Source organism: Nuphar pumila, chromosome 13 (genome assembly GCF_984573655.1).
Source record: "Nuphar pumila chromosome 13, dmNupPumi1.hap1.1, whole genome shotgun sequence".
In the NCBI taxonomy this organism is placed as follows: Eukaryota; Viridiplantae; Streptophyta; class Magnoliopsida; order Nymphaeales; family Nymphaeaceae; genus Nuphar; species Nuphar pumila.
This window is the reverse complement of record NC_143261.1, coordinates 36,513,152-36,535,485: the sequence shown is the minus strand read 5'-3', so window position 1 is coordinate 36,535,485 and position 22,334 is coordinate 36,513,152. Positions and strand designations below refer to the sequence as shown.

The window sequence follows — 22,334 nt, the reverse complement described above, 5'->3', positions numbered from 1 at the left end:
TTTTTGAAGTCTCAAGTTCCGACTTGAACTTCCTTTTGAATCCAACGCTCGTGTTGGACAATTCTTTGTTTTGAGAATTCGAGTTTTCGAACCCGATTCTCACTTTCTTTCTTATATTAAAAACCGGGTTCCGACTCGGATTTTCTTTCTTTTATATATTCTTATTTTTGAAGTCTCAAGTTCCGACTTGAACTTCCTTTTAAATCCAACGCTCGTGTTGGATAATTCTTTGTTTTGAGAATTCGAGTTTTCGAACCCGATTCTCACTTTCTTTCTTGTATTAAAAACCGGGTTCCGACTCGGATTTTCCTTCTTTTATATATATTCTTATTTTAGAAGTCTCAAGTTCCGACTTGAACTTCCTTTTGAATCCAATGCTCGGTTTGGACAATTCACTGCTTTGAGAATGCGAGTTTTCAAACTCAATTCTCATTTATTTCCTCATATTTAAAAACCGGGTTCCGACTCGGATTTTCCTTTTTGTATATTCTCATTTTTGAAGTTTCAAGTTCCGACTTGAACTTCCTTTTGAATCCAATGCTCGTATTGGACAAATTGTGGTGTTGAGAATGCGAGTTTTCAAACTCAATTCTCATTCATTTTCTCATATTTAAAAACCGGGTTCCGACTCGAATTTTCCCTTTTTTGTATATTGATGATGCATGAATTGCACATCATGTAAACAAGTTTTTCATGCATTTTGTGTCAAGTTTAAGGTTTTAAACCCATGTTTAGATGTGTTTTGATAGTAAGGGGCTATGGTTCAAATTTCAGAAAAATCGGAGTTAAAATGAGAGAGTTATGGCTATTTCAGTGTTTGGGCACAGATTTCGAGGTGGATCGGATCCATATCCGACCCAATTAGGTCAATTGGACCTTGGATCAACTCTTTAAAAGTCCAAAACCCAACCCATACGCCTATCCAGATCCATTTCAAAAAGTTTTTCTGAAAACCCCCCAAAAAAGAGGCGCCTAGAAAATATTTTTTTTATAACATTGTTTTTGCAAATTCCAAAAAGTATAAATATACTTTTTAGAGAAGCCCTAGGCGTCTTTGGCTGTGTTTGGACGCCCCCTACAGTGACTCTACAGCAGCAGCTCCTTCCTCTCCATCTTTCCCAAGTGTTGGCCATTGAAGATCGACCTATGCTTGATTTTCAAGCATATTTTCAAGCTTTCTTTGGTTTCTTTTCCTTTCTTTCTTATTCCTTGCTGTCTTTTCACCATTTTTCTGTACTTTTGCAGGTGTAGCAGAGGTGGAGACCATTAACCTTGGGCGGGAGTGCGCAACACAACACCAAGGTGAGCCGGCCCTACCTCCATCCGGCTTTCTACACCCTCCGATCGCGAATCGGCTCACATTCCATCATCGGTGGATCTCCAACGTGTAGCAGCTGCAATAGGTGCCGTTTTTGGTGAAGTACAGCATCCTTGAACTGTAGAAGACGTCTACCTCCAGCCACGGTCCGCTCTTCTTCACCCCCCCGGTCGTCGGATCTTCCAAAAGGTTGAAAAGCATATTTAGTTTCCAGGGTTATTATACAAGTGAGAAGATTCTCTAAGTGGCGAAAAGACAAAAATACCCTTGGTGTGGAGCAGAAGACTAAATGCTTGTTTAGTGTTCTTTTAGTGCTTAATTGTAGTTGTATTCACTTTATAATTGTAGATTGCCATTTGATATTAATAAATTAAATTTTCTAGAATTGTAGTTATTAATTCCTGTTCCCTGAGGATCGACCCGTACTTACCACTTTGTGGAAAGTCGGTTTTTATATTTTTGGTTGACGATTTTCCAAAGTTTTATTGAAAATAATTGTTTTAAAAAAAAAAGCGCATTCCAAAATATCAACCAAATTTTGGCGCCGTTGCCGGGGAACGACGAATTAATTACTTTATTTCTTAGAGTTTAATTCATTATTATTTTGTTTTAGTTAGTTAATTAGTTGTTTTCTTTTTAGTTAGTAGGATTAGTAAGTGAATATAGGATTAACATAGTTAGTAAATATAGGATTCACATATTGTTCTTTTTAGGATTCACTTAATTATCATTCTGCAAGGAGCGATTAGACAGGTGGGTTTTAGAAAAACATAGTTTGTGATTTCCTGTATTTATTTGTTTTAGCATTTTAGAATAGTTTACTTTGTTATTTAATTATTTAGTATAGAATTCTGACATAGCTATATAGCATATTTGTTTGTTTTTAGTTACTATTATTTGCTTATTTACATTTTAGTATCTGTGCTAGTTTAATTTTTTTAGTTAGGTCGTTTGCTTACATCTGGTCTTAGTACCAGTGTATGCAGGGTCGACGAGGTCTAGGAACCCCATTACACCCATTTGTTGACAACCCAGAGAGAATTTTACATTCTCATCGAAGTTCGGCAACAATGGCTGACATGGATCCTCCACCTCCACCCCCAGTTCTTTCACGCCCTCTGCGGGAATACTTCATTCCCACAGACTATGTTCAGGCATCCTGCATTCGGAGACCCAATGTAGGAGCGCCACATTATGAGATTAAGGCCAGCATTATTCAAATGCTTCCATCCTTTTATGGCCTTAGTCATGAGGATCCCTACCGACACTTAGATGAATTCCTCAAAATCTGTTCTACTGTTAAGATATAGAATTTCGATGATGATGCGTTGAGGTTGACTCTATTCCCTTTTTCATTGAAGGACAAAGCCAAGTATTGGCTAAAGTCCTTAGATTCTGTAGAAATAGAGTCCTGGGATCAGTTGCAACAGGAGTTTCTTCGGAAATACTTTCCCATTGGTCGCACGAACCAATATCGTAGAGCCATCACTAGCTTTTCAGAGCTAGATGGTGAGCGCTTTCATGAGACCTGGGAGAGAATGAAGGATCTCCTCAGGAAATGCCCCCATCATCAGGTGCCGAAATGGCAACTGGTGCAGAGTTTCTATGATGGATTGTCTGACAAGAATCGTCAGATGATCGACTCTTCATGCGGTGGGACATTCATGCTGAAGAGCGAGGACGAAGCATGGAGGCTATTTGATACATTGGCCGAGAATTCACTCCACCATGCTTCGAGCTCTCATTCTGATAGAGCCACACCCAGCATTCAGAAGAAAGCTGGTGTTCTTGAGATTGGTCCATCTACTGCACTACAGTGCAAAGTAGACATGATTGCTCAGAAGCTGGACCAGCTTCTCTCAGGACCATCCATTACACAGCAGGTGTGTACTCTTTGTGCCAGTCCGGCACACGAGATCACTGAGTGCCCTTCAGCAGCTCAGTACCCTGAATTTGTTCAAGAACAAGTTCAGGCAGCTCAGGGTTACGTCAGACCGCCAAATAACCCATTTTCATCGACATATAATCCGGGTTGGCGTAACCATCCCAATTTTTCATGGAAGAATCCACAGTCTTCTATACAGATGCCTTCTTCCTCTCAGCCAGTTCAGCAACCATCTTTTACTCAGCCATTTCAAAGACCGAACTATGCTCAGTCTTCTTCTTCTTCAGTTCCTTCCCCGATTCAGCAGGAGTCTGCCCCGCAGACTTCTTTTGAGGAGAGACTTCTCCAGGCATTCCAAGAGGTGAAAACCTCTAATCAGAACGCCTTCGAGAAGTGTAGCCAGATTTTGAGCTCGCATACGCAGTCCATTGCGAAGTTAGAGTCGCAAATGGGACAGTTAGCTGAGGCTATTAGTAGGAGACCCGAGGGTACATTGCCGAGTCAGGCTGTCATGAACCCGAAGGGTAAGGACCAGATGACTGGAGGCCTATTTCATACTGAGACACAGCAACAGGCTAAATCAGTTATGGCCTTGAGGAGTGGACGTGAGTATCACGTCGAGAGCAGAGAGCGAGAGAGTAGAGAGAAGATAGAGGAGCCAGAGACCATTGTTTCACCTACGTCGGCTCAATCATCATCCCCATCCCCATCATCACCTTCATCATCTTTATCCTCAGAGAAGAAGAAGGATAGGAGTGAGCCTTCTCGCAAAGAGGAGGAGCCAGCAGAGTATATTCCCCCACCACCCTATCCCAAAGCATTAGAGTCTCCCGGTTATAGAGGGAAGCAAGGTGCGAAGATCCAGGACATGCTTGATATCTTCAAGCATGTGCAGATCAACCTACCTTTGCTCGATGCTATTCAGCAGGTGCCGGCTTATGCCAAATTCCTGAAGGAGCTATGTACGCAAAAGAGGAAATCCAGAGAGCGAGTTCCTAATAGGGTCCATCTGACTGAGCAGGTGAGTTCAGTACTTCAGCATCAGACACCACCAAAGCTCAAGGACCCTAGAGCCCCTATCATTGCTTGTACTATAGGGAACATCCGGATAGAACGCGCATTGCTCGATCTTGGAGCAAGCGTGAACATTCTGCCCGGATATTTCTTTGATTCTTTTGGGCTAGGTGAGATGAGATCGACTCCGATTACACTTCAACTGGCAGATCGTTCCGTCAAGGTACCGAGAGGTGTCTTGGAGGACGTGCTAGTTAAAGTGGATGACTTTTATTTTCCAGTCGATTTCATTATCCTTGATATGGAAGGAGTAGACAGCCAGCACCAGACTCCGATTATTTTAGGCAGACCATTCTTGGCGACTGCCAATGCATGCATCAACTGTAGGACCGGAGCCATGGATCTCTCATTCGGCAATAGGAAGGTAAAGCTGAATATTTTCAATGCCGCAATGGGACCAGCAGGAGACATGGACTGCTTTCATGTAGACATTGCACAGGAGTTAGTGGAGGAGCAGCCCGAGTTGTACATTACTGAGGATTCTTTAGATTTGTACCATATAGAGAAGAATAGCTGTGTAGATAGTGTAGATGTGTCTAGAGTGTCGTCGGAGAGACCACCTTGGGGAGCGGTCAGGGAACCTCTTCCACCACTTGCGGAGACCCCCGCCAAATCGTCGATCGAGTCACCTCCGAAACTTGAGTTGAAACCCTTACCAGATTCACTCAAGTATGCATACCTCGAAGATGATGAGACTCTGCCTGTGACCATCTCGTCCTTGCTCACTGAGGAGCAGGAATAGAGATTACTGACTATTCTTCGAGAGCACAAGGCAGCGATTGGATGGGGAGTTGCTGATCTAAAGGGGATTGATCCTTCATTCTGCATGCATAGGATCCATTGTAATGAGGAAATCAAGCCATTTAGGGATATGCAGAGAAGGCTAAATCCCAACATGAAGGAAGTGGTGAAGAAAGAGGTGGTGAAGTGGTTGGATGCCAGAATCATTTACCCTATTTCTGATAGTCAGTGGGTCAGTCCGATTCAAGTTGTGCCAAAGAAGTCAGGACTCACTGTGGTTGAGAATGAGAAGGGTGAGAGAATTCCGATGAGGACCACTACAGGATGGCGAGTCTGCATCGATTATAGGAAGTTGAATGTGGCAACTAGGAAAGATCATTTCCCATTGCCATTCATTGATCAGATCTTAGAGCGACTCGCAGGACAGAGCTACTACTGCTTTCTAGACGGATATTCAGGATACAATCAGGTAGTTGTCCATCCTGACGACCAAGAGAAGACCACGTTTACATGTCCTTATGGCACCTTCGCATTTAGACGTATGCCTTTTGGGCTTTATAATGCCCCGGCTACTTTTCAGAGGTGCATGCTTGCTATCTTCTCGGACATGATTGATGATGTGATGGAAGTTTTTATGGACGACTTTTCTGTGTATGGCTCTTCTTTTGAAGATTGCCTCCACAAACTTGCTCGAGTACTGAGTAGGTGTGTGGAGACCAATCTCGTCCTGAGTTGGGAAAAGAGCCATTTTATGGTCCAGGAGGGGACTGTACTTGGACACATTGTGTCCAAGCGTGGTATTGAGGTTGACAGAGCGAAGGTGGAATCCATTTCTCGTTTGACTCCACCCACCTCTGTGAGGCAGATTCGATCATTTTTAGGGCATGCGGGATTTTACAGGCGGTTCATAAAAGATTTCAGCAAAATCTCTCGACCGCTTTGCACGTTATTGGAGAACGACCAGCCCTTTGTTTTCGGTGAGGATTGTATGAAGGCCTTTGAGATTCTCAAAGAGGCCTTGATTACTGCACCTATTTTGAGACCTCCATATTGGACTCTCCCATTTAAGATTATGTGCGATGCATCTGATTATGCTATGGGGGCCATTCTAGGACAACGCATTGATAGGAAGCCCTATGTGATCTACTATGCGAGTAGAACTCTGTCTGATGCACAGATGAATTATACTACGACAGAGAAGGAACTACTTGCGGTAGTTTTCGCATTGGAAAAATTTAGGTCCTATTTACTCGGTTCGAAGGTGGTTGTCTATTCTGATCATTCTGCATTGAAATATTTGTTGAATAAGAAAGACACCAAACCGAGATTAATTCGTTGGGTCCTACTACTACAGGAGTTTGATCTCGAGATTCGAGATAAGAAGGGAAGCGAGAATATAGTAGTAGACCATCTTTCCAGACTGATCGTGGAGACCACGCAGGATCAGAGACCGATCAGTGATTCTTTCCCCGACGAGCAGATCATGTCAGTCAGTACATCGCAGTTACCCTGGTTTGCAGATATTGTGAACTATCTGGTTTCGAGGCAGATACCTGAGCATTGGAACAAGAATGAGCGTGAGAGGTTCCTATCTCAGGTGAGGCACTATTATTGGGATGAACCGGAGTTGTTCAAATACTGTGCAGATCAGATCATTAGGAGATGCATTCCGGAGGAGGAATACCAATCCATTTTGAATTTTTCCCATTCGTTAGCCTGTGGAGGGCATTTTAGTAGTAGGAAGACGGCTGCAAAGGTTTTGCAGTCAGGATTTTATTGGCCCACACTCCACAGGGACGCTCATGAGTTCTGTAGGCGATGCCTGCGATGTCAGCAGATTGGAAACATGTCCAAGAGGGACATGATGCCCTTGCTGCCGATTTTGATAGTCGAAATTTTTGATGTTTGGGGCATTGATTTCATGGGACCATTTCCGCCCTCATTCGGAAATTTATATATTCTGGTGGCGGTTGATTATGTGTCCAAGTGGGTCGAGGCTGTGGCCACCAAGACCAATGATCACAGAGTAGTGCTTAAGTTCATTAAGCACAACATTTTCAGTCGTTTTGGAGTGCCACGTGCGATGATTAGCGATGGTGGCAAGCATTTTAGGAATGTTCAGATAGCTTCTCTGCTGAGAAGATATTCTGTCAATCATAGATTCACCACTCCATATCATCCGCAGACTAGTGGACAGGTTGAAGTGTCCAATAGGGAGATTAAGCAAATTTTAGAAAAGACAGTTCGTCCGGACCGCAAGGATTGGTCCCAGCGCTTAGATAATGCACTTTGGGCATATAGAACTGCATTTAAGACTCCCATTGGCATGTCCCCGTATCGCCTTGTATTCGGGAAAGCATGTCATCTTCCTGTCGAGTTAGAACATAGAGCGTACTGGGCTATCAAGAAATTAAATTTTGACCTCACCCAGGCTGGCAAAGAGAGAGCACTGCAGCTCTCAGAATTAGAGGAACTCAGGAATGATGCATATGAGAATGCCAAATTATACAAGGCTCGCACAAAAGCATTTCATGATAAGCATATTGTCAGAAAAGTGTTTGAGCCAGATCAGAAAGTGTGGCTATACAATTCTCGTTTACATTTATTCCCAGGGAAGTTAAGATCGAGATGGACACGTCCATACATTGTAAAAGAAGTATTTCCCCATGGAGCAGTGACATTATTCGATCCTATGACCCAAGGTACATTCAAAGTAAATGGGCAAAGACTGAAGCCATTCATTTCAGATGCCTTACAGGATGGTGAGTGTGAGATAGTGCATCTCACGAAGGCATGAAGATTCGACCAGAGGGATGTATCATATGTACATTATTTATTTTTCATTTCAGAGTTTTTATTTATTTAGTATTTCATTTCACATGTGCTAATTTGTGTTTTGATGTATGCAGGATGAACTTAACAATTAGTGTATCAATTACCAGGTACAGAGAAGAGTTTTCAAAGAATTCAAGAATCAGAGGAAAATCAACTTCAAAAGCTCAGAGCAAATCAGGTTGTATCTATCCTTTATCCCATATTTTTGTTAGTGTCTTTTAGTGTGCATTTGCATTATATTTTTATTCATTTTGTATGCCACTAGAGACAGTGTCATTCAAGCATGGGGGGGGTGGTTTAGATGCATGCACACAAAAATACACAAAAATTTTTTGTATGACTGGTAATCAAAGTAGGCATTTAAGAACAAAGTGTAGCATATATGATTGTTTTTGGCATAATCTAACAGTTTAAAAATTTTTAAGCCCCATAAATTTTTTTTTCTAAACTGAATCAAATATAGTAGTTGTTTATGAGATAATTCAAAGAAAAGATAGTATTTGATTGTTAGAAAATTTTGAATCACTTTTGTATAAGTATGCACAGTATGTTTTGTGAAAGAAATAAGCAATGGAAAGATGTGTTTGAAAAATGAGTTTAAAAGAATAGAGTTACGTTTAGTTGTTGATGTCTTCGTGAATCCTAGTAGTAGAACTCAGACACGAGATGAAGTGTTTGAGTATCTTAACGAAAAGGATAACGAAGGAGATCATCTCTTGTCTAAGTCGATATCTGTGGCCTTTGTAGTTCGAGTAAGTAGAATCTGAAGGGTGTTTTACATCTGGTGCCCCAAAGCCAGCTGGTTTGGGAGCCACCGGTTCGAAAGCTTGTTACATGGACTGCATAGAAAGCCTAAGAGATAGAGACATTGCACATGACAAGAGGAAGACTATACGTAAACTATTAGAATAGAAGGTCTAGTGACTCGAGCAATTAAGTCCGAGGGATACTCTGTATCTAGTGCCCTAAGGTCGGCCGACTTGGGAGTCACTGACCCAAAGCTCGCTACACGGGTCACGAAAACTGACTATTCGAAATAGTGCTCATACGAGAAGATTGCGCAAGAAATCAAAAGTTGAAAGAAAAAGAGAGAGTGAAAATGAAAAAAAAAAAAAAAGAGAATGTGCAAAATGAGAAAATTTTCATTGCTTAAGTATATATGTGCATTACTGTGCAGAAAATATACAAGTGAGAATAAATGAGTAAAACATGAGAATATTTGACTTTCGGAGAAAAATCATGAACTAGATACAATATGAGAAAAGTGAAAGAAAAGAATTTTTACTGTGGAGGCATGAGATTTTTAAACTTGTTTTGAGAATGTCAATTACAGGAAAGATTTGTTACAACTGCATTCTTAAGAGCCTAATATTTTTGAAAGATCATCCTTGCATTTTATTGATGTTTGTGGGTAGCATCGCTGCAAACCCTCACGAGACCTTACTCGTCCACTAGTGTAAGCTAGGGGTTTAAAGGGCTTGTTGCATACACTAAATGCAACCGTGATTCCTACGAAAGTGAGTTAGTATTATGCATTCATGCTTAGCATTTCTTGTCTTCAGTGCATATCATGATTAGGGTTTGTTAAGGGACTAACAAACATTCAAGCATGGGGGTATTTGATGATGCATGAATTGCACATCATGTAAACAAGTTTTTCATGCATTTTGTATCAAGTTTAAGGTTTTAAACCCATGTTTAGATGTGTTTTGATAGTAAGGGGCTATGGTTCGAATTTCAGAAAAATCGGAGTTAAAATGAGAGAGTTATGGCTATTTCAGTGTTTGGGCACGGATTTCGAGGTGGATCGGATCCATATCCGACCCAATTAGGTCAATTGGACCTTGGATCAACTCTTTAAAAGTCCAAAACCCAACCCATACGCCTATCCAGATCCATTTCAAAAAGTTTTTCTGAAACCCCCCCAAAAAAGAGGCGCCTAGAAAATATTTTTTTTATAACATTGTTTTTGCAAATTCCAAAAAGTATAAATATACTTTTTAGAGAAGCCCTAGGCGTCTTTGGCTGTGTTTGGATGCCCCCTACAGTGACTCTACAGCAGCAGCTCCTTCCTCTCCATCTTTCCCAAGTGTTGGCCATTGAAGATCGACCTATGCTTGATTTTCAAGCATATTTTCAAGCTTTCTTTGGTTTCTTTTCCTTTCTTTCTTATTCCTTGCTGTCTTTTCACCATTTTTCTGTACTTTTGTAGGTGTAGCAGAGGTGGAGACCATTAACCTTGGGCGGAAGTGCGCAACACAACACCAAGGTGAGCCGGCCCTACCTCCATCCGGCTTTCTACACCCTCCGATCGCGAATCGGCTCACATTCCATCATCGGTGGATCTCCAACGTGTAGCAGCTGCAATAGGTGCCGTTTTTGGTGAAGTACAGCATCCTTGAACTGTAGAAGACGTCTACCTCCAGCCACGGTCCGCTCTTCTTCACCCCCCCGGTCGTCGGATCTTCCAAAAGGTTGAAAAGCATATTTAGTTTCCAGGGTTATTATACAAGTGAGAAGATTCTCTAAGTGGCGAAAAGACAGAAATACCCTTGGTGTGGAGCAGAAGACTGAATGCTTGTTTAGTGTTCTTTTAGTGCTTAATTGTAGTTGTATTCACTTTATAATTGTAGATTGCCATTTGATATTAATAAATTAAATTTTCTAGAATTGTAGTTATTAATTCATGTTCCCTGAGGATCGACCCGTACTTACCACTTTGTGGAAAGTCGGTTTTTATATTTTTGGTTGACGATTTTCCAAAGTTTTATTGAAAATAATTGTTTAAAAAAAAAAAGCGCATTCCAAAATATCAACCATATATTCTCATTTTTGAAGTTTCAAGTTCCGACTTGAACTTCCTTTTGAATCCAATGCTCGTATTGGACAAATTGTGGTGTTGAGAATGCGAGTTTTCAAACTCAATTCTCATTCATTTTCTCATATTTAAAAACTGGGTTCCGACTCGGATTTTCCCCTTTTGTATATTCTCATTTCTGAAGTCTCAAGTTCTGACTTGAACCTCCTTCTTCCAATGCTCGTATTGGACAAGTTATTGTGAATTCGAGTTTTCACATTCACTCATTTCTTCCCCTTCAGGATAAGGGATAATCCTGAAACACCGGCAATCATTCTCGCTCAATTCTCAAATATCTTCGAATGTCGGTCTCATTCTTCAAATCCTCCTTTTGAAAAACCCAGTGCTCGTACTGGTGCGCATTTTTCAAAAAACCCAGCGCTTGTACTGGGGCTTTCTCTTTGAAATCCAGTGCTCGTGCTGGTACATCTAGTACTCGTGCTAGTGTTTGGCTGACTAATCAGTTAGCCATCCAGGTTCAGCCTTTGTGCTAACCAAACATCATCATTTCAAGCTATAAATTCTCAATTTCAACCTTCGGGTTATCGTTTCATCAAAAATCAATCTTTTCTTGCGAAGGACCCTCTTCAGGGAGAGTTCGAGGGAGCTCGTTCCTTTCGCATGCAACCATCTTCCGTTCGCAAGAACCCTCTTCCAGGGAAAGTTTGAAGGGACTCGTTTTCTTCGCGAACAGTTTGCAAAACAACAACCAACTTTACACAAGGGAACCCTTTTTCCAGGGAGAGCTTCGACGGAAGCTCGTTTCTTTTTGTGGCCCCTGTTTTCTCATCTTTGGCCAACCCCTTCACAGAGGACCCTCTTCTAGAGAGAGTATGATGGACTCGTTCCTCTGTGATACTTTCTCAACTTTGTTTTCGGCCGCCTTTCCATAAGAGAAGCCTAGAGATAGGGAGTTTTGATGAAAACTTAATTTCTCTTCGAAAGTTCCGTTTTGCAAACACCTCCTCTTTCAGGGAAGAGAGGAATTTTTCCAACTTCCCATTCAGGTAAGGGCTTAAGCCTGAGTCTCTCTTTTTGAGGAAAAAGAGAGGAGAATTTTGTCATGGATGTGTCGACTCAATATCAAGCGACCTTCGTCAAGGATTTTCTAGAATACGTTGCCAATTTGCTATCAAAAGTCAATGTTGATCTCAAAAGTTTTCATCATACAAAGAATTATCTCAAACTACCTTCAGTATCATTTTCAAAAGAGCAAGACTCTTGCAAAATAAGAACTAAATTCAAGCTTTTTCTGTTGGTCAACCAAGAGGATGAAGAAAAATCTTCGACATGACTGGCAAAGGAAAATTCAATGATGTTGAAAAGCCATAAGTGAACTGATATTGATCATGGCTGTGGCGCATTCTTAAAGATTATTCTTTTGGAGGTAAGACAGTGGAAATATCCTGGGCAGTAAAAAGAACCTACCCAATCCATATATCCTCAGTCATCCCGGCTAAGCTGCAATCAAATATCCGCAAAAGGGATCTCTCAATTGTCGTCAAGATGAAGGCGAATTAAGCGAGTGGACCCCCGGGGCCAAAGAAGATTTGAAACATCTCCAAGATGACGGAGTTTGTGACGGATCCTTCCACGGAAAGTTTGGATCACCGTCGAGATGAAGGCGGACGAGATGAACCTACCGACAAACCCTAAAAGATATTTGATTTCTGCTATCATTTAGAGATTTCAACCCAAGAACCAATGTCATAATTCCCTAGAAAGAAAAAGAAGGATCGGAGCATCTCCAAGATGAAGGAGTTTGTGACGTACCCTTCCTCGAAAAAGAGAGAAAAGTCAGGACATCTCCAAAATGAAGGAGGATGTAAAAGAACCCAGAAAGGATCCATGGTTCAAAAGAATGCAAACAGATCATCATGGGAAATGCCCAGGATATCAAACTGCCCGAAACTGTCAAGAATCATCTTTATCTATGTGAAATTCTTTATCAATGTCTTTTCACTTAATTGCTTTTATGAAGCTAAGAATGTTTCCCTCTCTTTTCATGTCAAGGAAATTGATATCTTCCTTAAAGAAACTCAACAGCAACAAATTTGAATTTTAGATCTCAAATTCTATAGAGTTAGCCCAATTGAAGCTAATACTCTAGGTAGAAAGAGGTGATATCTTCACACATGAGCACAATTCAATCATTCTGAATCAACTACAATTTTTGGCATCTTATTGGCAATATTTTCTGATTATCCCAACATGAAGTGTGAACTTGAAGATCGTTTTGACGTATCCTGACGTCATCCCTCCTTAGGACTGAAAAGTCCTTTCCTTCCGTCTGATCTGAGCGCTCTCGGATCCGCACACTTCCCTGTGCTCCCCACTGTCCCGCCATAGACAGGTCCCGCTCAGGATAAGGGTTAAACCTGAACTCTTTGCAAAAGATCTGTTATTGTCAAAAGCTATTTTCAGTCTCAGCAATGAGGCGCCCAAGAACAACCCCTTTTCAAAGCTTTAGGGACCCCCATTTTCATCCTTTTGCAAAAAAAACCCCTCTCGCCCTTGTTGTGCAAAGTCTAGAGGCCCATCACAGTTTTTCTCGCTCCTCGAGGATTCTGTATCTATTCAGGCTAAGGAGTAAACCTGTCGCCTCGTTCCTCGAGGTGTAACCACCCGAACCTTCTGCGAGAGGTCGTCTATTTTTTAGAAAGCTGATTTTAGTCTCAGCAATGAGGCGCCCAAGATCATCCCTTTTCCAAGCTTTAGGGAAACCCTTGATTTTCTCTTCTCTCAAACCCCTTCTGGATTTGTTCATCCAAATTCCGAAGGTCCCATTATGGTTTCTTCATTCGAAGATTCCGTATGGTCATCCCTTTCAGGTTAAGGGTTAAGCCTGAACCTCACTTCACGAGGTACCTTCCGTTCAGGTTAGGGTTAAACCTGAGTCCCATTTCCGACTAGATATCTTTTCTAGTCCCGCCACGGTTCCTTCATCCGAAGATTCTGCTTCATCTCCCACTCAGGTCAAGGGTTAAACCTGAATCTCGCTTCAGCGATGCGTTTGTTGTCCCATCACGGTTTCTTCACTCGAAGATTCTGTATGGTCGTCCCTCTCAGGATAAGGGTGAAGCCTGAACCTCGCTCCGCGAGGTACCTTCCTTTCAGGTTTGGGTTAAACCTGAGCTTCGTTTAGACGAGGCAATCCTCCTGTCCCATCACGATTTTCCCCACAAAGGAATCCGTGCTCTTTGTACATCCATCCAGGAAAGGATCATCCTTGAGTTGCATCTCATGAGGCATTTCTCTCAAAAATGTCCCATCGAGGTCTGCTTATATTCCTTCCCCATCCAAATTACCTTGATCTATCTTCGTCCCATCCAGGTTAAGGGCTAAACCTGAGTCATTCCAAAGGGCTGATCTTATCTCACCCATGAAACTTGGTCAAAATTCTTATCTTTCACCATCCCTGGGATTTTCACCCAAAGTCCCATCATGATTTCCTCATTTTTTATCATTCAGTTGTATCATCGTCAAGGATTTCGTCCCCCAGGACCATTCGGGATAATGTTCTAAGCCTAAGAAGCCATGTTTTCAAAATAATTCTTCCACACCCAGCTCGGATCAGCTGACTGGGGCATTTTTTTCAAAATTTGGAGTGTTTCTTTGCCACTAAGCTCGGCTTTCAACCGGCTTAGTAGCAAAGAGGGGCATCTGTGAACACCCCAAAATTTTCAAAATGTTGTAAATATCCCCGTTTTGCCCTTTGCCCCCATTTTCTGGGTAATTGAGTCAGTTTTAAATATAAATTCCATTCTATTTCTCAATTTTTGTTGAAATTAAACTCATTTTACATATCTGACTCAAATTCGGATCCGGATCTAGATCAAAATCCAAATCTGAGCTTCATTATCCAATTTTTAAATCAGATTCTCAAAATTTCCAAAATAACTTTTGAAAAGCTCAGACACTTTGTCCGATATCCGTTTGGATCCATCACGTTATATTTCTCGATTTGAGTATCAAAACTCGAATATTTCCTCAAAAACCAGGGTCAAAGCCCATTCCTTTTGAAGAAATTTCCCCAAAATGGTCTAAAACTCTCAGAAAAATACTTTGGTAAATATTTCTCAGAAAAATACAAAAATTAGTGTTTAAATCCTTGTTTTCGTGTAAAAAACTTAAATTCTGTGCCGAAAATACAAAAAAAATGGAAAAATCATGCAAAAAACCAAAGAAATTAGGAAAAACTACGCGGTTTTTGAAGATTTTTGCCGAAAACTCACCTTTAACCATCTTTTTAGAAAAACCTGAAAAGGAGGCCTGTTTTTGGAAAAACTAAGTTTCGAAGTTTGAGTGTCGAGTTAGGGTTTTGAAAACCCTAACTCACCTTCCTCCCTCAGCCACTCTCTCTCTCCCTCCATGGCCGACCACCCCCATGTGAACCCTTCATCTTTAACCACTTTCCTCCTTCACGAAGCCCCCACCAAACCCTCCAGAACTCCCCCCATGTGCATCCTACATCCTTCAAACCATCCGATCTCCAACAACTTCTTCCTCCTTCGTTCATCACGAACGAACTCGCTGGCCTTCCACCCCCCTCTCGCCCGAGCTCCACGATCGCGCAACCATCCGCCCCTTCATGACCCTCCGATCGATGTCTTCAGCTCCTCAGCCATCAATCCCCAACTGCATCGCACATTCTAGAAGCCCCTCTCCCTCTATAAAGAGGATAGGCAAAAGGAGAAGGGGCATCGAGAATCCAGCTTCTACCCTTTCCACGCTTCGGCTCTTCTTCTTCTCCATTTTCTTTCTTTCCTGTGTTCTTCTTTCCCATCAACTGAAGGAAGTCGCACCAGTCCCAGGATTTCCAAGCAATCCATCCGATCGAACATCAATAAGTGTGGGAATTACAGTTCTCATCTGCATCAATTAAAGAAAATTGGTGGATCATCCCAGCAATCAGAGAAGAGGCATCAATATTCGACCAGGCAAAACAGCATCCTCAAATCTTCATCAGCACCTCCTCCCATTCTTCAGAACTTCTGTAAATCAGATAGATTTTTCCTCCCTTTTCTTCACATCCTCCTCTTTATATACTTGTCGCGGATCTACTATTGACGCATCATTGATGGCGTCGATCTGTCTACTACAGTATCGACCCATCAAGTGCTACAGCTACCGGAATCAGGCGATTCCAACATTTTTTTTTTGTAAATGTGAACGGTAGTTTATAATCAATATTCCTTTCTGTTTACTCTTCCATTTCTTTGAACTATTCCATATCCCGATTTGATCATCGCATTCATGCATGGTTTAAATTTTATAGGATCATTTCATCTTGATTATAATACGATTTCGGCCTTACTTCCTATAATCGTTATTTGGTTTCCCTTCACCATCGCATGTTACAGCATCTATACCTAGCATTTCCCTTCTTTGATCTTTATTCAATTGCTTTGATTTAATCATTTTCGGGGTTCATCGTTGCTGGCAAAGACATACTGAAAGTCAGATTCAGTGTGAATCAGGCTTAAGGTCTATTTCACAAACAGAGCATTGGCTCACGATAAAATCCTTAATTCAACTTACCCCTACATTGTTTGCATTTATGTTACCATGGGTAAATTCATGATCTGCATTTTCGCAGACTTACGATAGTGTATTTCTGTGGTAATCTTTCAGTCTCATCACCTTTGGGTGTCCCGAGTTCGTAAAATTTCCATATCCTAATCGAGTGATATTTCTTTTCTTCAACAAAAAAAAAATCAATCGTTTCATTCACAATTGTCCTAAGTCAAATGATAATAGGATGTGACGTTGCTCCTTCACCTGCAGAAGGAATTCACTTTCCTTAAATGCTCTTAACATAGGCCAGGCTCTGTTGGTAGCTTTAGCATGGTTGCTGGAGTTTCATCCCTGGATAGCACATCTGTCATGAGGGGTATCCACCTTAGCTGAATTTCCAATAGCTGATCTAAGTTACCATAGCAAATGTAGCCCATCAAGCTTTCCAAAACCAGCGTCCCCTGATTCTCATCTGTACAAATCCCTTTCCATTTGTTTGTTGAACTCATCATTCGTGGGCATGACCTCAGGTAGCCTTGAATGTCATTGCATTGAGAAGATAGTATAGCATTGGTTATTGATGGATGATGGTACTCAATACAGGACAATTTAGGGGGCATTGATTTCATTTCATCCTGTTTATTCAATACATTTCATTATTTTTTTTTATTTCTTTTTTTCTTCTCTTCTCTTTTCTTGCTTTTCTATACATGTTGGATATTGCCTCATGTTAATCATGTCATCCACCATAATCCGCTAAATCGGAACCTCAATAACATGAGTATGCAGTGTAGCTAATTGTATTGTGTAGATCCAGCTCATCAAGGTCACCTGCTGACAAGAGTGAAGTTGGTCTGTGTATGTGAAAAGCTCTATTTCGTGAAAATGTTCCAGGAGGTGCAGCCATCGTATGGTGTTGCCTCCCATATCTGAAGGTGTTGCAGAGAAAGAATCACAACACGCCATGTTAGCTTTTACTGCATTTTATTCCTGTTCATTTCATGATATCATCCGTTTTGATCAGTGGCATATGCCATGTCGTTCTATTGTTTACAGATATGCATCTCTGCTATTTGATATATATATATATACTTTTGTGGGTTTTTACATCTTCTGCAAATACATCTCTTATTCAACATTATCTCCATCTACTTACATCCCTGCTGTTAGAGGTTTTTAAGGGCTTAGATTTGAAATAACAGGGGTTTTTCTTAGGAATTTTGGTGACAAATTAAGAAGATGGTGTGTTCGGGTTTAATTTGGGTAACCTTTAGCTTTGAGAATTTTAGTTTCTTCTTCAGTCTTACGGGTTTGCTGACATATGGCTGCTTTGAGGTTTAGTTCCATGAGATTCCAATTCATATATCAGCTGGTGAATGTTAATTAGTGTTCTGGGGTAGGGATAAAAATTTGTTGAGTTTTGATGATATTTATGCATAACTGATGCTTTGTGAGAAGATTGATGTGTTCAGAGAGGAACTGATGGCTTTAACTGTGGCTCCCTAGTTAATGTTCGGTTTTAATCTTCTAGAAGAATTAAGGTTTAGAGATGCTTAAATTTGAAGTCATGGAAGGTACAACAGATATCTTGTCTGTTATCATGTACATAACATGTCCCCTTATGGCCATGTTCTGTGGGAAGATTCAATAAGGAGCCATAGGAGACTGCTAGCGATGGATCAGTTCATGCATCCCAAAACCTTGTTTCTGTCAGTTGTCTACAGAGTTAATCCCTTAGCAAATCCCAGTAGCAATAAATTTAGATGTTCGGTGGAGTCACTGGTACCTGATTTCGTTCATTTACAAGGAGTATGGATTGATAAAGAGAAGAGGTTGATTTTCTAACTGTGAAAGATGTTGATTTGTCAATTGTTAATACAAAGGCTGATCTTCTGGTTCTACTTTGTCCAACACTGATATTCCACATGTCGTTTATTGAAAGGAAAATAGACTATCATGTTACGTAGTATGCCACTTTCTGTCAAGCACCATTGTCAATTTCATAGAGTTCCATCAGCCACATCTGGTATGTATTTTAGTTGCTCTTGCATCCTTCATACTGAATTGTATTCATAGTAGTTACAGGTCATCTAATGAACAAAAGGATAGTATTGAGTCTGCCCCTTGGCTCCTTAAAGAGTAGCCAAAATTTGCTGTCAGAGATATCAGTGAAAGCAAGGAACCACCTAGGGTGCTTTCTGTTGTCGGTAACCATGAGGTCTCTTGATCTGTGGAGTTTCGCATCCACTGGATGTGTGCTTGTCGGGATCCCTGGAAACTGGTCTCAAGGCTCTTTTGAATGTTGAATTGAGTGGGAGCAAGTTTCACAATAGGTTCAAGGCTGCTCCACCACCAAAGTCGTCATATAAATTACCTCGCAGGACCCCATCTGCTTGGAAATTGAAACAGGAGGAGCAAAGACTGGCCCTATGAAATGAGTTTGAAAGTTATTTCCCCTGCATTGAGAGGTTCAAACTTCACAGCGTATATGTGGGTCCATCACCAATGACGAGATACAAGGCAAAGATGAATGTGTCTTGAATGGTTAGATAAGCAGAGAGATGGTCCTTCATTCACAGGGAACACTTCCACTGTCTTCCTCATTTTTTTTATCAGCATATATTCACGATAGTAGCTCTGTTTTCATCCACTTGTCCCACCTCGCTACTTCACAACCTGTCCCTGTTACATTAGACTCCTCTTCAATACAGCCCATGGTCACTTCCCTCGGCATATGCATATCACCTACACTCCTAATTCAGCAAACATCTGCTACAACACCACTGTCCTTTTACACCTGCTATACCTGTCTATCACAGCCATGGCATCCATGGTTGTCGTTACCTCTTGCTCCTTTCCACTAAGTCTAACTGTTCCCTCATTTTCTCCACCTACACACATTCAAAACCTCTCACACACTTGCATAACCACTGCATTGTTATAGCAGCACCCTGCTGAAACATCATTTCTTTTTCTTTTTTCTCTCAATCAGCATGCACTCTATCCATCCACTTAGGTATCATATCTTCATTACAGCTTAGGTTTTTCACATAGTCGACCCAAGCCTATCATTTAGGCTGTGTGAACACACCCTTTTAGTTAGTCTAAGTATACCATTTTCGCATGTGCATAGTATCTCATTCGACGTTTTATCTCATGTCCCTTGCATATTACATATATATTATCACTATTTCCATGATCACATATAGCATGCATTCTAGTTCCAAAACAAACCCTCAGCTTTCCTTTTCATACTTTATGCTTTGCCTTATGCTAATTCTATTTCTGCAGGAAATGTGCAAGAAACATTGGTTTCCTTAGAAATTCATTATTTTCATTTCAGCTCGGATTGTAATAGCTAGATGTAATGAGAATTTACCTTTCTTGCTTTAGACAGAATGAATGAGCATTGTAGATATCATGAATTATTTGTCTTTCATGCATCTTTACCTTTATTTTTCAATTTCTCACATTGGTGAAACACGAATGGCACGTGCACCATTTCGTAAGAGGTAAATCAATCCTAAGTTGATGATCCACATCAATGGCCATAGTCAGGGTGTGGACAAAACTTAGGATTTTTATCTTTTACAAAATAACACTGGATCCACACTAGATCTGTTTTCAAAACTCATCATATTTTCCTTAAATATTTTCTTCTTTTATCAGAATTTAACTTAAAATTAATTCAAAATATATACCAATGGCCATAGTTAGGGTATATTGAGAGTTAATTTCATTTTAAATTCTATAAAAGCACCAAATGTGTTTCATTCTTCACCTGAGCTTAAATATAGATTATTATATAATACATTCAATGACCATAGTCAAGGATGTATTATATCTTCAATCTTATTTTAACTCATTTAAAGAATGGAATAGCTTTTCAAAAACCAAATTCAAAATTTTTCAAATCCATTCATCATTCAGGATAGAACTGCATCATATTTTCAAAATTTCTTTTTCAAAACCCCAAGTAATATCCTCTTCAATCAACCTTCAATTCTTGTAAAAACCAATTCATCTTTTCATTTTCAAATTCTATTTCATTTTTTTCAATCTCAAAGTCCAATTTGACTTTGAAATTTCAAAATTCAATCTTTATATTCTTGATTCACTCCAAATTCAAGCTCCAAATTCAAAGTCCAAATTGACTTTGAAGTTCATTTATAAATTCTCAAATCAATTTTGAAATTCCAAAATTCCAACTCAATTCAAAATCCAATTTCAAAGTTCAATTTAAACTTTGAAATTTCTGATTCATCCTCTGATTCAAAATCAAGTTTTCTTCAAGTTTTAAACCAAAGTTGAGATTGACTTTGAATCTCAAAATCCAAAACATTCCTAAGTTCAATCTGGGTTTTCAAAACCCAGATCCATCTTCAAAAAGTCCCATTTGGACTTTCAAAACCCAAAATACAAAGTTAATCTCAACTTGGACCCAGATTTCCAAGTGTAAAACTCTATTCCGCTTTGGATCTCCCATCACGGATCCAAATTCCATTTAGGATCCAAATCCTTATTCCCCTTTGGATCTCCAATCATAGATCCAAAATTTCTCTTAGGATCCAGATCATCATTCTACATTCGGATCTCAGACTTCAGATCCACTCCATTTTAGGATCCAGAACCTAAATCCATCTTGGATTCCAAAGCTTGGATCCCATTATGTTTAGGATCCAGAGTCCAACTCTACTTTGGATCTCAGATTCAGATCCAAATTCCAATTCTTAGGATCCAAAATCCAACTCTACTTTGGATTTCAGACTTTAGATCCAAATCCATTCTAGGATCCAGAATCCAATTCACCTCGGATCTCGGACTTTAGATCCAAATCCATTTTAGGATCCAGAATCCAATTCTACTTTGGATCTCAGACTTTAGATCCAATTCCCTCCTAGGATCCAGGGCCCAACCCTATCTTGGATCTCCAACTTCATGTCCCAATTCCATTCCAAATACTCATCCAAGTTCAAACTTCTAAATTCAAAGTCCATTTATGACTTTGAAAATTTCCTTCATTCTCTTTTTATTTCAAGACTCCAAGATCAATTTCCAAATTCCAGCTTTATTTTTCCAAGCTCCTGATTATTCTAAAAACTTAGAACTTTAATCTTAAGTTCTAAGTTAGAAAACATTTCTTCACTTTATCGGATTCACTTGGGATTTCTTCAAAACATTTTCAAAAAGAGCATACATCTTTGCATTTGCACAAGCATGATTCATTGTGCATTTAGAGTTAGAATAAACTTCTTAGATTATATTTAGGCAAAGCAAAAGGCATAGATTCGATCCTTGGTTCGATTACCCTTGGTAAAGGCGCCAGGAACGGTCGAACCTTGTACCGACGACCGAATCCCGTCTCTCCATTTTTCTCGCGAATTTTCAAAACAGAGGCGAGTTAAATTTCTAAATATTTTTCAAATTAAGGTCAAGTGAGACCGCGCATAATAGTTCCTCTTCTCTCTTTCTTTCTTTTCTCTTCTCTCTTTCTTTTCTTTCCTTTATTTTTCTCCCTTCAAAAAGGAGGAAAATAGAGGTCAAAAAAGGAAAAGAGAAGGAAGAGAGAGAAACCAATAAGAGAGGAAAAATTTTGCGATGATCACACCCAGGGGTTTAAAGGGCTTGTTGTATGTGCTAAATGCAACCGTGATTCCTACGAAAGCGAGTTAGTTTTTTTTTCAATAAGAGCTTTCATGTTATTGGGTAGTCCATATCTTCATTGCGAGGGTAGAGTGTATTGCTAGGGACTAGCAATTATTCTAGCATGGGGGTATTTGATGATGCATAAATTATACATTTTATTAACACATTTTAACTTCATAAATGCATCATCTATAGGTTTCAAGTCCACACTTAGGTGCATAATGATATTATAGAGCTTTTGTTTAAATTTCATTGAAATCGGACTTAAAATGAAGGAATTATTGCATTTATAGTGTTGCGGGTCAAAACTCGGGGCAGAATTGAAGGATTTGGATCCAAACGTCCACTTGAATCTTGGATCTGGACCAAAATGAAGCATGATCCACTCCAGCATACCCATTCACGTTTTATCATAAAATATTTTCTTAAAAACCCCTCCTACGTGAGGCGCCAAGCAAATA

General features: G+C 40.2%; 1 non-coding gene across 1 annotated transcript; it reads right to left on the bottom strand.

Annotated features, from left to right (window-relative positions):
- Positions 1-2,791: 2,791 nt before the first annotated feature.
- LOC149818264 (small nucleolar RNA R71) lies at positions 2,792-2,894 on the bottom strand. The gene has a single exon (XR_016427544.1). It is a non-coding gene; the product is annotated as a small nucleolar RNA R71 (small nucleolar RNA).
- Between the last annotated feature and the right edge of the window lie 19,440 nt (positions 2,895-22,334).